This window comes from Centrocercus urophasianus, unplaced genomic scaffold, assembly GCF_019232065.1.
Source record: "Centrocercus urophasianus isolate 14NV4802_14NV808 unplaced genomic scaffold, USGS_Curo_1.0 seq_23, whole genome shotgun sequence".
In the NCBI taxonomy this organism is placed as follows: Eukaryota; Metazoa; Chordata; class Aves; order Galliformes; family Phasianidae; genus Centrocercus; species Centrocercus urophasianus.
In genome coordinates, this window is record NW_024884789.1 from 16,483,483 (window position 1) to 16,502,260 (window position 18,778).

Below are 18,778 nucleotides of genomic sequence, written 5' to 3' on the forward strand. Positions count from 1 at the left end.
CGTGGCGAGCACGCGCGCGCGCCCCCTTTAAACCGCCTCCTCCTCCTCCCCCTCTTCGCGCCGCGCGCCGTTTCCAAGGCGACCCGGGAGGAAGGGCGGCTGAGCGTGAGCGCGCGCGGCGTTCCCCTCCGCTCTCCCCTCGCGGTGCTGCTCACGCGCGAGGCGCGCGCCGAGCCCCCGCCGGAGCGTAGCTACGTGATGCGGTGCGGCGCGGTGCGGTGCGGCAGGTAGCAGGTACGTGCCGTGCTCGGACGCGGCCGTGCACGACGCCGGGCACAACGGGGCCGCCGCCGTGGGTCCCGCGGGGCGGGCGGGCCGGCCGGCTCCGTGCGGAGTGGCCGCGCGGGCGGACGGCGCGCCTGGAGCATTTCCACGGCGGGGAAAGTTTGGAGGCGGCGCCGCCCCCCTCCAACTTCCCGCGGCGGGGTGACCGGGGCTGTCCCGGGGTGGGCGGCTGGGCCGCTGCGTTCCGTCGTGCCGCTCGGGGCCCGGGACGGCTGAAGGCGCTCCGCTGTTCGCGCAGCGGCGCCGTCGTGCGGGGCTGGGCGAGATCCGCGCCGCGCTGCGGAGCTGTGCGCTGCTGTCACGTTACAAGCTCCGTAGGCCGCTTCTGCTATGCGCGGAGAGTTGCGGGGAGCCCTGCTACGGCGTGGCACGGAAAGGTTGTGTGTGAACAGCGAGTGGACTTGCGGGCTTTGAGTTTGTTGCGCACTGAGTTCAGGACGAGAGCTCGTTGGGTGTCCCCTGTAGGGGTTTCTCGGTTGGCGCTTGCAGCAGGCTGACCTACAAGTTGTGTGTGAATTAAGGCACGCACCTGAATCCACTGTAACAGCTGTAAGTGATTGCTTATGGAAGGAGCGACAGGGGCAGAACTCGGTGTGCACACAGCTGCCTGCGTGTGCAGGTAATCAGCAGAGAGCTGCGGGCAGACTCACGGTCCCGGTGCAGGCACCTGCTGTGCTGCGGGCTCTGCTCAACAGCCACTGCCTGGTGGTGTGGTGCATGCAGGCTGCAATCCTGCCCAGACCAAGGTGAGTGACCCGCACATCCTTGGTCTGTTACAAAGTGTTATTGCATTTAGGGCAACATTAGGGCTCCTGTGGGGTGCTGATAGCCAGCGGTTCTCTGTTGGCTCCTGCAGGCAGGTCCATGCAGGCTGTTTGTAAAAGGGCTGATGCTGGTCAGGAGTACCACAGGTGTTGGGCTGCATGGTGCTGTGCAATAGGGCTTTGTGGTTAACGCTCTGCAGCTGTTACCTCTTGGGGGGGAAACAACTACGACTTGATCCTGTGAATGAGGTCTGTGCTGTGAGTAGAGAAGGGAAGGAGTGCCTCTCACTTGCAGAGGGTGCTGGATGAGAAGCATATGTGTGCTGCTCCCAACGTGCTGTGTTTCCTGAGTGCTGCTAGGGAATGTTCACTATCAGCAAAGAGGGACTGCAAGCAGGGAGCCCGTGTTCCTGAAGCGGTGTATGTGCACACTCATTCTTGCATGCTTTGGAACGAAGCGGGGTTCCTGCAGCCCTGTTCCGGTGCTTCCTATCCAGGTGGGAAGTTGCTGTCCCCTGTTGTGCATAAGGAGTGTTCTTTCTTGGGAGGCTGGGAAGAGGTTTAAGTTGTGGGAAAAGTTGGGTGCTGTCAGCATGCTGCGAGCACGCTCTGCACAAGAGCAGACAATGAGAATGTCTCACAGGAGTGTGCATTCAGTTCTGAGTGCAGACTGGGAACAGTGGGTGAGAGGAAGACCTTGACTCCAGCTGTTTCACAAGAAGGTCAGTAAGAAAATCAAGACATGAGCTATGTAAGCTTGCAGTGCAAGTGCCAACAAAAGCTGCTGCTCAGCTGAAGTGCTTCCAGACCATGGCTGACTGCAAATGCAGAGCACAGTGCACGGTGTAACTGTTGTCCCCATCACTGTGTTCTCAAAGGTCAGTTGGATGTGAGTTCTGAAGGTTCTCTGTGGCAGCCACAAGCGGCTTTCTGCTTTGTCTCTGCTTGCTCCAGGTGCTGCTGTGCACTGCCCTAGCCTGGGTCCAGCAGGGGCTCCACAGTCGGGCTGGCCAGCAGCCTGCTGACAGCTCCATCTCCGGCAGGCTGCACGCTGCAGCTGCTGACTCTGCAGCAGTATTGCATCACAGGTTGCTGCTTCAATTGCTCTGTGCTGGAAGTGAGATTTCAAGCGTGGTCAGGAATGTGGTTTCACTGTAATTAATGTGATTTCTTCTAGACTGGGAGAAAATGGATTGCCCTCTGAGACCCTGGTAAGATTGAAGTTTACCTCTAATTTATTACCAGTATTCATTTAGATTATTGCGTTACCCGTCAATAGAACAGTAATGAACTAAATCATGTTACTTAGTGTAACACCAATCTGCATGCACTCTCTATACGTGCAACAAATGATGTGTACTGTCTGCATAGTACTCAACTCATCTGCTGGACACTGGTGTTCCTTAACGGACAGCACTTACATCCTTATGGACACTGCAGAACCACTGTTGCTGTAAGAGAGTGGGCTGGAGTCTTTTTTGTCTTGTATTATTGTCGAAGAGTCAACGCAGTGCTATTTGCAGAGCCTTTGCTTCTGGATCATGCGTGGAGAACTCATGGCCTTCCTCCCTTCTGTCCCTGCAGGTCCTATCTGGATTTTGCACACTGTTAGATTCGGTGACAGTGGTCCTGGTGGGTGTAATAACATGAGGAGTGAATCTGTGCTCTGTAGGGTTGGAAAACAGAGAGTGGGTTTCATTGTTGTGTAGTGGGATGGACATCATTGTGCTTGGTGAACTTCCAGCTTCAAGTGGAGCACAATAAACCTTAGTTGATCATCATGTGGAATAACTTGTCCTGTGACTTTGGCTCCAGAGGCTCCCAGTGGTGAGCTTAAAGTCTTTTTTTTCGCCCAACAAAGTCTTCAGTGGAGGTTAAGGCCAAATGGGACAGTGGGAGGTTTCCTTCAGTCCACCTATTGCCTGCAGTTGGGTTTTGGCAAGGCAAGTGCTGTGTGTTAGGGTTTAATTCCATGTTTTGTTATATGGTCACTACTGATTACGTATAGGTGATCCTCTCCGAGTCATTGGCGTTGTGTGAGTGATGAAAGGCAGGCTCTTGTGAACCCAAAGCAAGAAGGGAGTTTGAATGGTACTTAACTAAGCAGGATAACAACATGCATCTGCTTAGGTTTTTATTCAAAACTGTATCTTAAACATGAATTAAAACTACACTTTAAAATATTCAGATACTTGGATTGCTAAACCTAAGACCTGTCAGTCAGCAAACGTCTGGCTGAGGGTTGCAGAAGCTTAGTTCTGCCTGTGTGAGCCATCCAGTGCACTGAATGAGCCAATGATTTGCAGGAAAATTAGTATGCAAACGTAACTGTTAACCTCCATTTGCATTAATCATCTTTTTAAGTCATATGCTGTTCTAAATATGATGCTTCCTAATTTTCCAGAGTTGAACTCCAAACCAAAATAACTGCCTTGCAAATTAGTTTCTGACATGGAACCTCTTCGTATTGTTTGTGTTTCTAAAAGGATATTGTACGGATGTTAAGGTGAGCCACAGAAGGTGAACCACAAGTGGGATTCCACTCCTCAGCATTGACTGTAATTCATGCAGTTGCCTCCTTGGGTAAGGTGTTATTTTGTGGGTGAAGCTGGTGCTCTGTCCAGGAAAATGAGAGCTGATGTCTGACCTGTTTCCTTGTCCCTCTGCTGCTTTGTATGTCTGCCTCAGCAGCCCTGCAGTGCTTCATGGCCCCTTTTGCTCCTGCTCTGCCCGAAGCGTGGGTATGCATGGCTTCTGTGTCCAGGGGCTGCCAAATAATTAAGAAAAGCAAGCAGCCATAGGAAAACAGTTCAGTTTTGCTTGAATGGATTGCCATGAGACAGCGTCTGTGCTGTTCAGGGAACTTTAAAGGCTGCCTGCAAACCAGGGAAGTGTCAGAGCTTGTCAAAAAGCTGTGGCTCTCGTTCTTACAGTGACTTAACAGTGTTATGTGGCTGTTAGTAAAGTGTACCTACCAGCTTTTGCCACTGAGATGATGAGAGTTTATCTAGCAAAATAGCAAAACTCAGATTTTATTAAAGTGAGTGCGACTTGTGCTGCTGACTTGTTTTAGTACTTTTGTACCCCTATCAAATTTCTCATAGAAAATGCATCACTGTGGAGGTGATGATCGGAATTTCAAGCAGGCTGTCTGATTGTGAACTGCAGGGCTCCTATGTGTGTGTTAATGAGTGTTACCAGACAGCCCGGATGTAAGTGTGAGGTGTGTGATGTCTCAGCAGTGCACAGCCCGTAGCTGCTGGTGTGTAAGAGCTGCCTGGGTTTTACAGCCCGTGTCTAATAAATTGTCACTTTTTATCAGGAATGATAAAATTAGCTTTGAAACCAGCGTTTGAAGAGGAAAGTGAGATATGGGGCACAGTTTGTTTGCTAACTCATGCAAAGGTCTTAAAGGCAACTTGGAAGATTTTTCTTGCATGTATTTACTTCTTTTTTCTGTTACCAGCCACCACTTCTAGCAACATGAATGCTCTTTTTTTTGTTTTCTTTGATTTTAAGAAGTCAATCCTGAGCAGGGAGCAGTAACATAATTCAATATACATTGGAGCTTTGGAGGCTGTTATTTCTGAGGCTAGTTCAAAGGGCAGGAACTCCTCAGAGACACGACGTGGCTGGCTGGTTTCCTTCGACTGAAAGAGCAATGCAGCTCTTAAGTAGCATCCCAAGTTTGTGTAAAAGCTTCTGACACGTTATCTCTGGGCAAAAAGAAACGTGGGGGAGGTTGTGGAGTGGGCACAGCTGAACCTCTTGGCAGTGCATTGGGAAAAGCCTCTGCTTCTCTGGGGTTGACCCTGCATATAGTGCTGGCTTTGTTCCCTTCCCTATCGCTTAGGGCCGTGTGAGACAGGTTCTTTTCCCCGTGCTTGTGTGAGGGCTCTTGGTAGGAACACAGCACTGCTGCATGCAGTGCAGGCACATTACCTGCCTAGCAAGGGCTGTGCTGGAGCCGATGCTGTCCCCAGCTGCCCCACTCATTGCCCCCACTTCCTGCAGTTCTGATCCCAAGGTACAAATAGTAGAAGAACGTGCTTTTGGGAGGAAAGAGTGTGTGCATGAATTAATGGGTATGCTACAGAGGTATTTGTTTCCACATCTCCTTTCTTTTTTTTTTTTTTCTTTTTTTTCCTCCCTGACTTGTATTTGCTTCCTTCTTGACCTTTTGGCAAGGGGGAGCATATGGTGATGCGCTGTCCATCTGGTTGCTGCTTACTGTGAACTCACGATACAGGCAAACTTGGCTCCATCTTCATTTCATAGGGAGGCAGAGCTGCTAATAGAGTGACAGCTGAAGTGTTTATTCTGAACTGCAAGAGGGAACTGAGTGAGAAGTGAATACAAAGGGCATTCTATGAACGCATTCAGTCTTCTGTCTTAAATACTCGTGCTACACTTGGATTTAAAGCAAAGGAGAGTGGAACTTTGTTGTGCCCTGGGCTGTTAAGTACGGATAAGACAAATTCTTCCCCAGGGGATTTACAAGCGAAATAAATTTTCATGAGGACAGTGTGAATGATGATAGATATGTCTGGGAAAAAAAACACAGAAGTCCCACTTTATTGTGCAGGTAATACTATAAATGTGCCACTAAGAATTTTGCTGCACAACGGTAGCACAAGCTTGTAGCAGTCTTTCAAAACGCAATTCTTCAGTAGTTACTTTTCTTTTTAAATGATCAGGTGCAACACTGGTAAGAATCTGTGTTGATGTGGGAGCTTGGGTAAGTTCAGCCTGTCTTGTTTGTGGCCTGCATTAAGGTTTGATGCTGGTAAGGAGAAGCTGTCTCACCTTTGTCAGTGTGTGCCTATGTATCCTTCTCTAACCACCCGATGCTAGAGCCATAATAACCAAACTTTCTTCTTGTCATCTAAAGGAACACTGCTGAGAAATCAGCTAGGCTGTATTCATATTGTAAATAATTACTGAATGCCATTTATTTTATCAACACAGTAGTTAACTTTTGTGTTGTCTTGTCTTTGCTCCATAGTGGTTTTTTTTTTCACGCCACCACATGGAAAATCCTGTTTGTTTGCTAACTGGAAGAGGTGATTATAAAAGCAGAAAGTAGGTGGGAGGGTCAGATGCTGTAATTTACCTGAAACAACCTTGCTTGCTGTTTAGATCAGGGATCCTCACTTCTGGTAGTTCCATGCATATTTATTATGTAGGACAGCACTGCAGTGACCCTGCTGTGATGTGAAACTGCTTGCAGGCTGCTAAGAATAGTTTGGGTTTTGATAGGGGATTGTTGCTAGAGTTCAAGTTCACAGCATTTTTGCATTCTTTAAGGTTTTTATTCTGTCTTGAACAGAAGTTCAGACAAGCTTTTAATACGGCATTGGTGATTTTGGCTTTTGTTTTTTTTTTTCCCTACAAGCATCAGCTTTTAAAAGCTGGAGGTAGTTTTTTGAAAAAGCTTCTGCCCCATACTGTGAGATGCTGAAGATCTCTGCTCTGTGTCGTTCTTTCACTTCAAAAGTGAGAAGAAATAAAGAAAAGGACATAACCCAGTGATTTGCTTCTGATGGCCAAAACAGAACTTCAGAGGCCAGGTAGTTTGTTACAGTAGTTGGGCTGTTTAAATGCTCCAGGCTGTGAAGTGAAGTCTTCTCCAGTGTATTGCTTCAATATTCAGGTTAAGTCCATGATGGATGTAATGTGACTGCTCATGTTTGTGAACGTTTCCAACAAACTTGGCTCCCTGCTGCTGGTTTCGAAGGTGAATTTATTCCAAAGTGCTGCTTTTAGTCTCGTGCCCAGGTTCAGGTACTGCCAGAAAGCAGAGGAATTTTGATGTGTGAGTGAAGGCATTGGAAATTCTGGGGAGGCCTGGAGTGCTGGGCTAAGGGCTGCCCCTAAGCCAGGAGAGATGGGAACTCAAGGACTCTTTACAGCCCCTTGAATATTGAGCTCTGTACTCTCAAGTTTTAATTCTTGTGCATGTGTGATTTCCATTGTATCTTCTTGTGGTTAAATATTCTTCAGCAACTCGTACTCTTCTGAAGTTTGGGAGCTGTGGAAAGAATTTCCCTCCTCCATCCTCTGGAGGCTGCGTGCTGAACAGGATCACTGTGTCTGCTGTAAGCTTATGTGTGTGCATTGTTTTGAAGGAACTTCAAGCTGTCTAAAATGATTGCATTCAAGTTGCTGGTAACCTGCCAATCTGTAAATATGAAAGAGCTAGATGCAATGAAGGGGCAAACAAAGCTAAGGGGTTATTCAGCTGTTTTGCAGGCTTGGGAATGGGGAACTGAGGAGGTGAGCAGCATCAGCTGGTGCCTGGTTGATATTTCCTGGATCATTTTTACTCATAATCCACATCATCGTCTGAAAGATTGCTGAGCATCTGTTTGATAGATGGCCTTTATGAGGAGTGAAGGTGTGAAGTGAGCTTTGTTCTGAATTGCACCTTGCAATGGGATTAAGGTGTATGGGACAAATGGACTGCGAAGTGTAGGCTTGTAGTGCTCATTTTGGGAGTGGGAGGACTTTGTGCTCTAGTGCCTCTACGTTTTGCAGGCTTTAAAAACCACCTTGCAGTGTGTTTGCTTGTTATGTGGTAGCTGTGTGCCACAGGAGCTGTCCCTCCAGGTCATGTCTGGTGTGATGAAATCCTTATCTTGATTATGACGCTGTTGTAATGCAATACAGATTGCTTTATCATAGAACGAAGGTAGGAAAAGGGAGAACCGGAGTTCAAAATGTTGAATTACATAATGGAGAACTTGGTTCTGGAGAAAAACAGGTAGTGGGGTGGTATTTTCCTTCCCAAGGACACCGGCTTTGTTTAAATAGTTTGACAGAGTGCTTAGCAAGCTGACGTAGGCTGCTTCACTGGGTCCTTAAAGTGTGCTGCTGGAGCTGCATTTGGAGGAGAATAATGTAATGCATCAGAAACCTTTAATTATATGCTTTAGTCAGCTCTGTCTAGGTCAGAAGATGTTATATTATCAATAATGTATTATAGACATTTCATAGTAACTTGGATATGCGTTGAATAATCGGTCTTTGTTAAGCAGACACTGGCAATGTTTGCATTCAGGGCCTAAGTTTGAAATAAAAAACATATTTGATATCACCTGATATCTAGTTGATGGAACAACTGAATAGATCAGAGTTGAGCAAAAGCTTATACAATGCAAAATATGGACTGTTTTACTACGTCTTCTCTCTGAATGGTAGTAGCAGTTCTGAAAGCATTTCTTGGTTTATGGAATTTAATTTTGTATGTGTTTGCTTGCAGCAGTGCTCAGGACCATAGAGCCTTTTTAAACATACTGTATTAAACTAACAACCACCACCCACCCTGAAGATTAAAACTGCTTACAAGCTTACCAAGCTGCCTGAGGGAGGAAAGGGAGGAAAACAGTGAAGGAGAGCAAGCTTCTGATTAAAAGGCATGCGAATGGGGTTTTGGGGGACAAACTGTCTTTCTGTTACATGTTACCTCATTATGTATATACTTCTACCTTACAAATAATTTAAGTTTTTCTTAATTCTTTGGTGATTTTAAAGCTGACTAGGAAGCTTACTGCAATGGCGATAGCTGATAGAATGTGCACTTGTGTCATGTTGTGATCCAAAGCAAGATTGTAAGTTCAACTGTGGGCTCCTGACTGGGTGTGCCTATCTGTTCAAAAACATCCCCATATGCTTCAGTGGCCTTTCTTAGAAGGGCTGGGAAATAAGTGGTGGTGGACAGATCTTTTTTCTGAATTTTATCCTGCTGAAAAGTCCAGGATCTCTATCCCACCTCCCCAAGCTGGAGCTTAAAGAAAAAGCAACAGTGACACAATTATTACCAAAAACGATGACAGAAGTGATGAAGCCTGCTCAAAGTGGTGTGTTTTTTATGGTATGAGGTCCAGTGTATTCAGTTAATCAGCTGCATGTTCTCTATCTTGCTGTTCAGCCAGCAAAAGATCAGTCTGCCTTGCAGTAGAGAAGTTGTATTTTCGGTATGAACGATTTCTCTTTTTGAGCTGTGCTCAGCACTTCTTGCCTTCCCTAAGGAGGTGGCAGTGATTGTAGCATTTATCATACATAAAGGAATCTGTCTTTCTGTGTGTAGCTGCCAGAACTTATGTGAGAAATGGGGACAAAGAAGGCAGCGTCCACACTCGATAACCCTTCAGCCAGCAGCCCTGATGGTAAACCAAGGAAATCTTCCTGAATTCGCACCTGCACTCCATCCTCAACAACAGCAATAGCAGAGTTGAACAGATTTGACAGCATGTCTCCAAAGGAATCCACTTGCAAAATCTTGCCTGAAATACAGGTTTAGTGGTCTGCATGTGAAGCTCTTGACCTGTACTGCGAAAACCTGAACCTCTTTGTTGAAACAGCTTCATGTTCTCTCCAAATACTAAGGTAAAATGCTGTTGCTTGCATTAAAAATGGTTGTTTGAAAACTACAGAGTGGAAGAGTTTGATGGTGTTAAGGGAAAATCCTGAAGCATACCGGTGCTAGTAAGAGCAGAGTTGGTTTGGATTATTTAGAGCTGAAGATGAGCACACGCTACATTTTGTCCTCCGCCAAGGGCAAATGTTGCCCTTCTTAGGGGAAAGAAGTGGAGCAGACTGAAGTAGCAGAGCGAAGGAAAGCACTGGAAATTTGAACTTGGCTTTAGTTCTCTGTGCTTTGTAACTTGTAGAGATGATGACAGATCAGTAATTCTTCTGAGTTGACAAAACTCACTGCTTTCTGAGAAATGCTGCAAAAGGGCCTCTGAGGCTTCCCTGGGGGTGCTTACGGATTTGTGCTCGTATGCTGAGTGCACATCTTTGGTAAAAAGGGAGAAGAAAAGAACTTTCTTGTTGAAATCAAAATAAGCGATGTATGGAGGCATTACTTTTAGAGCAACCTACTATTTATTTCCATGGGAACTACAACATCTACAAAGAGCATAATAACACTGTTTTATAGAGCAAATTGTCAACTACAAAACAGTTTTTCAACACAGTCACCACCATGAGCTGTGAATTTTTGGCAGCACTGGACAAGAGCCTGCACACAGCGCTGGTAAACAAGCGCACCAATTGAGGTGACCCGCTGTTGCCTCTCCTGAAATGCAGCACCTCACTGGGCTCACACCCTGTGTTTGGTTTCCATAAGTGCTCCCAAGGGTTGCTGAATGTCAGCGGGTGCCATTTTTTTCCTCATGGAGGAATTCCGTTCTGCACTTTTGCTCCATTTGTACTTCCATGGCAGATGCCATTCTGACAGAGTGCCCCTCTGCTGCTGTCTGTCTCATGGCAGCAAAATGTGATGATATTGGTGGGAAGGTTCAATCTCTACTGCCACAGCACCAGCATCCTCTGACATCATGGGCCAACAGAATAGAACAGGAGGCATTACCTGTGCAGCAGCCATTCTCTCACCCCTAACTGTCCATAACTAGCGTGTGTGCCCCCATAAGGGAGATGACAGCCTTGTATCCAAGTTCAGTGCTAGTGCTGTGTGTTTATTTTAGTGCATAGAGAAATACACGTTTAAGCCAGTTCTTGTATTTTCCCCAAGGTATAGTTTTGCATTTTTATCATCATTTATGACTGAAGTGTTGGAAGAAAGCTTTCAGATGTGAATATATAATAAATTAAGATCTAGTAACAGTTAGCTTTTGCAATCATTTGCCTAGAAAATCCTTCAGGGTGTTTTCTTTATATAAGCAAGTAAGACCTCTTGCTCTTCTTCCGTTTTACTCAAGTTTTAATGCTATCTACTGAAAAAAATGCGTAAGTCAGGTTGGGGAAATAGTTTGCTGTCTGAAGTTTTTGTTGCTATCTGGAGTCCTGGTGCCGTGGTTGTGCATTTGGAGCTTTTCTTAAGGTCATTTTGCTGCAGCGGTGCAGGTTGATTTGTGCTTGATATCAAGATGTCTCTGAAACAACTTCATCTCACCAATTAGTTGTGACAATTTTATGCTAACTGTAACAAAAGGAAATAATTAAGGGGGAATATTTTCAATTGCAAGCATGCTTCCCATCTTTTGAGCACACACGGCAATAGCAGAAGGAATAGAAGGCAGCGTACTGCAATTGGTCATCTCCATCAGTTTTTCCACAGAGTGCAGTTTGAGAACATCTGGGCTGCAAAGCACACCTCGTGAACTTCCATTGATTAGTTCCTTGGGCTGCCAGCCATCAAGTGTATTTTTAGATACTTACAGCAAATCTTATCGCCTGCTGAAGAATGCCAAATCTGTAGTTCTAGTCAGCTGCTGTTTTTCTGTAGGGAAATTACTGGGGGGGTGGGGAGGGATTCTGGTTTACGTGGTTACTTTGCTGCAGTGCTGCAGGCTGCCATTGTGCAGCAATAGCTGAGTTAGCCTTCAACTCGCCAGCTGGTGATGGGTATCAAAGTCCGGCTGCGGCAGTGCCAGCTCAGCGTGACCTGCTCTAGTTTCTTTCTAATCCTGAGAAGAAAACTGTTGGCCTGGACAGAGTAAGATGGTTCTTTCCTTCAGTAAAACCATCTCTAAAAGCAGAGGGGGGTGGGGAGAAGCACATAAGGCATTTTGTTCCCATTCTTAATGGCTCAGGCTTTATCGTTCCATTTTACAAGAACAAAGGGATGCATGGTAATTTAATGTAAAGTGAATAGGCTGGCTCCTTATCTGGGTAAAAGCTTGATGCGTACTACAGTTGCATATCACTATAGCAGAGGCACTTCTTTGGACTTTTGGAGTATGCACATGCTTTTTGGAAGGAAAAATCAGTTCTGCCCTACGTGTGCTGTCTGCCATCTGCAGTTAGTGATAAAAGCGCTTCACAAGAGTGCAGCTGCCTCAGCAGGTGTAAATTCCTCATCTTAGTCCTGCAGGAGTCAGAAGTGCTCTGCTCCCAGATGATGGTGCACAGTGTTTCTTGCTGCAGATGTATCTTCCAGCCCTTTGGGTGCTGCCTATCACCTCTCTCTGAAGCTCTTTACATTTAGTTTGGCCACCTGTCTGTTCTGTGCTTGATTGGAATTCTGTATTACCACAGCTGTTAAAGGCAGGTAGTATGCATTACAAAAAATGACTTGTTAACAGAATTTTTTTCAAAAAAGCGTTCACCACTTTTGATTTGAGACAAATCTTCCCATCCTGAAGCATACAATATTTCTCATGTTGTCAGTTCTTCAGCTTTTCTAAAAGCTCCCACCTTCAGCATCACCAACTATCTCAGGCCCTGTAACCCAAGCTGTGTTTGTGAGCCCTTGAGTATGTATGCATTCAAAACTGATCTTATTACTGCAAGCATTGTCTCCAATTAGACTAAATCCTTTGGAGTAGGGCTTATGTCACTTGGGGGGGTGTGGGGGGGGGGGGGGGAGAGGGGAGGAAAAACACCTTATGAAGTACCTAATGTGTTTCTAAGTAGCATATGAATAATAAAAATATGGGCTAATTGTTCTTGCCCTGACAGACTGTTCCATTCTAGGATTCTAAAATGGGCAGTTTTGATCCTCATCTTGGTATGTCTGCATTCCTCAGCCTGCAGTGAGTGCCTCGGACAGCTCTCACTGACAGCAGATGCTTGGTAATGTCTGAAAGCTGTCCTGTTTTTTTGGGTTTTTTTTTTTTCTAATGTTGTAAACCCTGAACAGGTTGTGAACTGTCAGCTGTTAACAATAGTGTATTGAGTGAGAGCCATAAAGCAAGGAAGTTAGTTTTATTCGTTTTACGATGTTACTATTAGAGGCATGAAGAGTAAAACAAACATAAAATGCTGCCTCTTTAAGCTCCTGGCTGGTCTTTGCAGCAAGAGTTTCATTTCTAGTTCTTGTTGTACAGGGTCAAGTGCAGTAAATCTCTGACCTGAGGCCAGTGTAATCTTAATTCCTTGCAGATACACTTGTTTTGTTGAAGCTGTATTGATTTTGCAGCACTTCGTACTGCTAATTCACATAAGAATTGAAAACGAAATTACATACATAAAATCTCCAAAAATAAAAACACTAAACAACCCACACCACTAATACTGGAGGCTTTGCTGTCTATTGGGAAGTGGCGTCTTCCACCGATTAAGTACCAGACAGAAAGTCAGAAAGATGAATTCTAATCTCTCTGGCACCAATTTGCTATGTGCTGTTGGATGTGGAATCGAGCTGGAGAGTGTGCTTTCATTACAGATTGCTTGGATTGTGTGCAAATTGCTGTTGTGCCTGTGTCTGGAGACTGACAACTTATTTAGCAAGTAGTGATTGCCTGGAGAGGTTAGTACAGTACTGATGTTAAAATAGTTTTGAAGAATACCTCTTAGAAGTGTTGAGGATTCTCTCCTGGTGAAGTTGTTTTCTAATTTTTTCTTTTAATTTTAATAAAGCTTAGTTGGTGAGTCTTAACAAAAGTCTGTTAGCAGCTGTAACAGACGTCATTCAGTTCCAAGCAGAAGCCCAATGTGTTAGATTTAAGAGCAAGGATAGGTTTTATTTCATTTAGCATTCGTTCAGAGTTTGAGAGTTTGCGTTGCAGTGTGCATCTCTTGCATAACCACTGCTTGAAAGCATCCTTTTATCTGATCAGTGTATTACACAGAACCTCTTTATTGGATATGGGTCATGAGACTTGAAGTACTAAATCAGATGGTGCTAAAATAGAGCTACAGAGGGTGGCAGGAGGGCTGCCACGTTGAGTCACAGAGTTGTGGCCAAAGCTCTTCTGCCTGTGCAGTGCTGCAAGAAGCAGGCTGCCCTTGACTTGCTCCAGTGGATGTTTGGGAACCGCAGCCCAGTATGCTGAAGGGGGAAGAGAATTTTCCCTTGGATCACTATGGTTGGGTTGTGGCCTGTTTTCTTGTATTCAGCTTTAATGAAAACAGTGAGCAAACGAGCCTTTTCAAGTACATCTGCTTTGCTTATTCCCTGAACTGAGTGCCAGGGGACCAATCTGTTGCACAGACTTGCCAGTTGTACCACATTGTCTCCAGCAGATTGCCATGTGTGAGGTAAGTGTTTGCCCAAAACTATTACATCACCTTAAGTAAGTGTTTGTTACCACTGCTGAATACACACAAAAAAGCAACTATTCTATGGTTCATAAATGAGAATAACTTTTCTCAGCCAGCACATCTCCACAACTTTTTTTTATTCATTGGCAGTGATTTAAAGATATTTAGAGTAGCCTAAAAATTAGCATATATGCTTTATAGTTGAAAACGTGCAGTCTTTGTATGTTTTTTTTGTATGTGATGTTACCATCCTGAGCTCAGTTAGAAGTGAGGGGGAAAGTTGCAGGTTTGGCTGCTAAACCTGGAATTGCTGGCCAGTGAATTTGTGCATTGTGAGGGCTGTTTACTCCAGATCGTAGGTCTGGCAGGGTTGAATGTCCTCGCAGCTCAGGATGAGTGCCTCACCATCTGTTTGTGGCAGGAACCTGGCTTATTGAATTTAGTAAGTGCATGCCATTACCTGCTGAGGGACCCGGGGTTGTACAGTTGAACACATTAACCGTATATTAAAGTAATTGTTCCTTATGGTATGCTTTATATGGTGGTCCAGTCCTTTGTCTAGCTTCAGTGTGGTCAGCAAAGCTTTTTCCACAGCAGTACAAGTGGTGTGACCACGTGCACTGTGTGAAAGAACTCGCTTTCTTTTGAAGTATCAGGCAGGACGTGAAATTAAGATTGGATCAGACTGCTGACTGCAACAGAGTGAGGTTCATCCTGAAGGCATCAATGGGATAAAATGCTACAGCTATTTGTTGCCCGAAGCCAAACTACAAAGCCTAGCTTTGTGTGTGGGAGAAGAGCAATGCATTTCACACAAGTGGACTGGCTGTTACATGGTTGCTTTTAAGATACACAGCAAAGCCATATTGTCATATATCTATAATGTTTTGTCTGGAAGGATGCTTATAACACCAGGAATGGCAGAGTCTAGATATTCCTCAGATATATATAGCTGGTTCATACAGTGAAGTCTTTACTTCTAGATGCTGATTATAACTTGTCTGATAGTGTGACCACGTTTGGAATCGTAGAATGGCCTGGGTTGCAAAGGACCACAGTGCTCATCTGGTTCCAACCCCCTGCTATGTGCAGGGTTGCCAACCAGCAGCCCAGAGCCACATCCAGCCTGGCCTTCAATGCCTCCAGGGATGGGGCATCCACAGCCTCCTTGTAGTACACATCTGCTGTCTACTTCACTGGGGCTATCCAGGTCTCTGGATAGAGACTCTTCACTGCAGTTGTGGGGAGTCAGAAAAAAAGAAGTGGAAATGAAATCCAAGAGTTTGGTTTGCTTGTATCTGTAATCAAACATCTTTGAGGCTGAACGGGTGCTCAGTTTGCTTCTACTGGTAATATACCTGTCTTTCTGGGCCTTGGCTAGGTTAGTGTAAAACCAAGCATGTGAAATTCTGAAATGGAGTTGTGGCACACAAATATAAGCCTGACTGTTTCCTGGGTTTGTGATTCTTAATATTTAAGGGAGATTTAACCTGTTGTTGTTGTTGTTGTTGTTGTTTCCTTTTAAGAACCATGGTTTGTGGCTCAAAATACTTTGAGTATTGGGGATGAGTGGGTGTGGAAGGAGGTGAGAGGTGTGCCAGAGTGCCTTTGTCATGGAGTTTGTCCAAGTTAGCTTCTACCCATGTGCTAACTGAGCCCAGAGCCGTTTAGTTCCTCGGGCTGGAGAACAAACAGATGTTTTCAGTCCAGTGGAGCTGTTGATTCTAGGCTCGTTCCCATCAACATGTGCAGTGGCAAGTGTAAAGCTCAGTATTAGTTTCTGCTAACCCTGAGCCCATGAGCTGTGTCAGCACTGCATTGGGCCTGAGCTGTGTACATTATGCTGGACTGTACGGAGATCATCTCACTAGAAGCCATCCCTGGTCTGAGTGGTGTTGCTTTGTATGTGTGGCTATGTCCTCACCCATTGCTCAGATGGAAGTACCTCCAGCAGTGGGGCATGTAAATAGAGCAGGAGGTGTTGAGGTGCGCAGTGAAATGGTGTAAGCTGGCAGCCTTGTGCCTAATGCTAGTATCTGAGACACCAAGCATTCTTTTGTGGTTTTCCTTCTTATTAAGCAGGTCCAACGCTTCAAATGCTAGATGAATTTATAAATACACCTTTTAAATATGTGAGTGGTCTCTTCATCGGTGTCTGGGCTTGAGAGCCCTATGGTATGTTGGTATGGTTTTGGCTTTTTTTTCCTTCTGCTTAAGCCACCCAGGAAAGCTATAAGATACAACAGCAAATAAAAGAATTTATTACAGCTAGATCGGGGCAGTGTGTAGCTTGGAGAAAGAGCAATCCTGGAGAGTTAATGCAGAGTAAGAGGCTAAATGAGTACTCTCTTTTCTAAATGAACGTGTGCTTGATGTTAGGGAGCAGCTTTCTGTGCGAGTAGCCCTAGTTACACAGTTATTCTAGGACTTTGAGATGCTTCATTAATTGTTATTTGCTGTGAGCTGTTAAAACTGAACAAGCAGATGGCTGCTTGTCTGGAGCAGAGACTTTCCATCCCGGTGTCTTCAGATTTAGGTACATTGTGGCTTGCTCAGGTAGTTGCTGGGCTTTGTGCTTTTTCTGAGAGGCGCTGGTTATGTATCTGAACCACTGAATAGAACCACTTCAGCAGTACCATAAGCAGCCCCTAGCTGTGCAGGTGGGAATGAGGACCTGTAGGAGCTGTCAGGGCAACATGGATGTGTGTTGAAAGAATGTTCGAGCTGGAATGCTGACATATCACAGGACCTCTATGTGGTTTCCCTCCTGCTCTCTCCAGTTCCTTGGAGAAAAGGTGGTGGAGAAAAGGAGTGCATGTGCTTTGCCATCCCAAACAGAGCACTGCATCCTGTGTCTGGAAGTAGCATGTGCTGCACATCTAGAGGTGCCTTGGAAGGGGCTGGGCTGGTCTATCCTGGCAATTTGTACTTGTTTAGACTTCCTCTACAGGATTTTAATGTGTTCTGAGGTCCAAGTTTGCAGTACTGAAAGCTCAAGATTCAAACAGTGCTCATGATGTTTTGTGGGGAAGATTATGATTATGCAAAAGATCCTTTTTCTCTTTTTTTTATGGACTGTCTAAACTTTCCTTGGAAATATGAACTATGCTTACAAAGAGTGACATGGTTTTTAGTTACAGGATTACATGCTTCCTACTCCACCCCCAGCATTCTGCTTAATTTCAGCATACGGGGTGATCCCATAAGGGGGTAGAATTATGGCTGCATGAGCAAGTTCAAATCTGCCATTTCCTAATTTCTGAATGTCTAATTTTTCCAACTATAAATACCTTTACTGTGATGGAGGGTTTTATGTGTTTTTTTCCTTCATTTTTTTAAATATGTATATAAACGTTTGACTGTAGATGATTGACAGAGATACAAAATTCAGTGTCCCTTTTTCCTGTGAAATGCAAAGCTCTGTCTTTTGTGCCTGTCTCTTCTGGGTGCTGTATAGGAATGTTAAAGCTATGACTGGAATTGGGAACCTGCAATGTTAAAACGTGTATCTAATGTGCTTGATTTGTAGAGGAAGTTAATTTACTCTGTTTTGTAACGTTCTGCATTTGTAATCTTTTGATAAATCTCATTCAGTTATTTTTGGAAAATAAAGGAAGTATTATGGATCTACCTCTTAGAGCCATGTAAACAAATACTTTCTGAAAATGCTAGCTGGCAGAAAGAGGATTTGGGGGAGGGTCTGTTTAATCAATCTTGTATCTTCTATCTCAATGAACCTCTTCAATTTTGTTCAACCTGAAGTGAAGCAAGGGGGTGTTGCTACCTTTCCTGAACTTGGGGTTTCCCCTTCAGAAAGAAGAGCAAGTTGCTGGATTTCTGAAGAAAACAATTTGGACATTATATGACCAGTCATCGTCTTTCTTCTTTCCCTCTCCCTAAATCCGTGAAGCATTTTCAGTTTGGGTGCTTGCTGCAGTTCAGTATCACCAATGGTGAGGGCTTGGCACATAATTTTAGGTGTAAGTCTTTCTGATATAAGCTGACTTCAGTATTTCTCCACCATGCCATTTGTTCCCATGGCTGTGGCCATGTGTGCAGCCCTAACCCCCTGGTGCTGACACAACTGTTTTTGGAGCTGTGCTTTTCCCTGCATTGGAGAAGCACTTTTTTTTTTTTTTTTAAAGGGAAATCTCTTATTGTTACATGCCATACCATCTGACTGATTGTGAACTTACATAGCAATGTGGGATGGTTCACTTACAAGCGTGTGACTAGGGGAGCTTACAGCATCAGCATCATGATAATACTCCGTGGAGAACATGAGCAAATGCAACAAGTGAACACCGCGGTCTTGACTTCAACTTAATTGAAGGGGGTTCAATACAAGTTAGAAGGGACTTTGTAAAAAGCTTAAATTAGACGCTTTCTTCTTTCTGGTCAATCTTCTTTTTTTTTGTTTTTGTTTCAGGCTTTTTAGTTTATTTATTTATTGCCACACTGTGACACACAGATTTTGGGGGACTGTTGAAACCAGTGCTAAAAATCATAATTTTTATGCAGATGTGGAGTATAAACTTCTTTTGAAGTTCCTCTTGGGTGCTGTTCTTGTTGCTTTTCTTAAAGGCTTGGAAAACATGTATTCCCTGAGTCTCCATCTGCAGTACTGCATCCAGGCCTGTGACCCCAGCATGTGGATCTCTTGGAGCCACTTGGGTCCAGAGAAGAGCCACTAAAATGATCAGAGGGCTGGAGCACCTCTTCTATGAGGAAAGTTTAAGGGAACTGGAATTGTTTAGCTTGGAGAGGAGAAGGCTCTG

General features: G+C 44.8%; 1 protein-coding gene across 6 annotated transcripts in view; it reads left to right on the forward strand.

Annotated features, from left to right (window-relative positions):
* TMEM266 (transmembrane protein 266) overlaps window positions 1-18,778 on the forward strand; it is a 107,328-nt gene that overhangs the window by 25,024 nt on the left and 63,526 nt on the right. The window contains exon 1 of one of the 6 annotated variants that reach the window (XM_042824129.1): window positions 177-234. The exons of 2 other annotated variants lie outside the window; for them this stretch is intronic. The gene's annotated coding sequence lies outside the window, so the exon portion shown is untranslated. Of the gene's footprint in view, window positions 1-176; window positions 235-3,535; window positions 3,556-3,601; window positions 3,633-9,138; window positions 9,438-18,778 lie in introns of those variants that run through there. 3 more of the 6 variants (XM_042824134.1, XM_042824135.1, XM_042824132.1) reach the window with 3 other exon arrangements.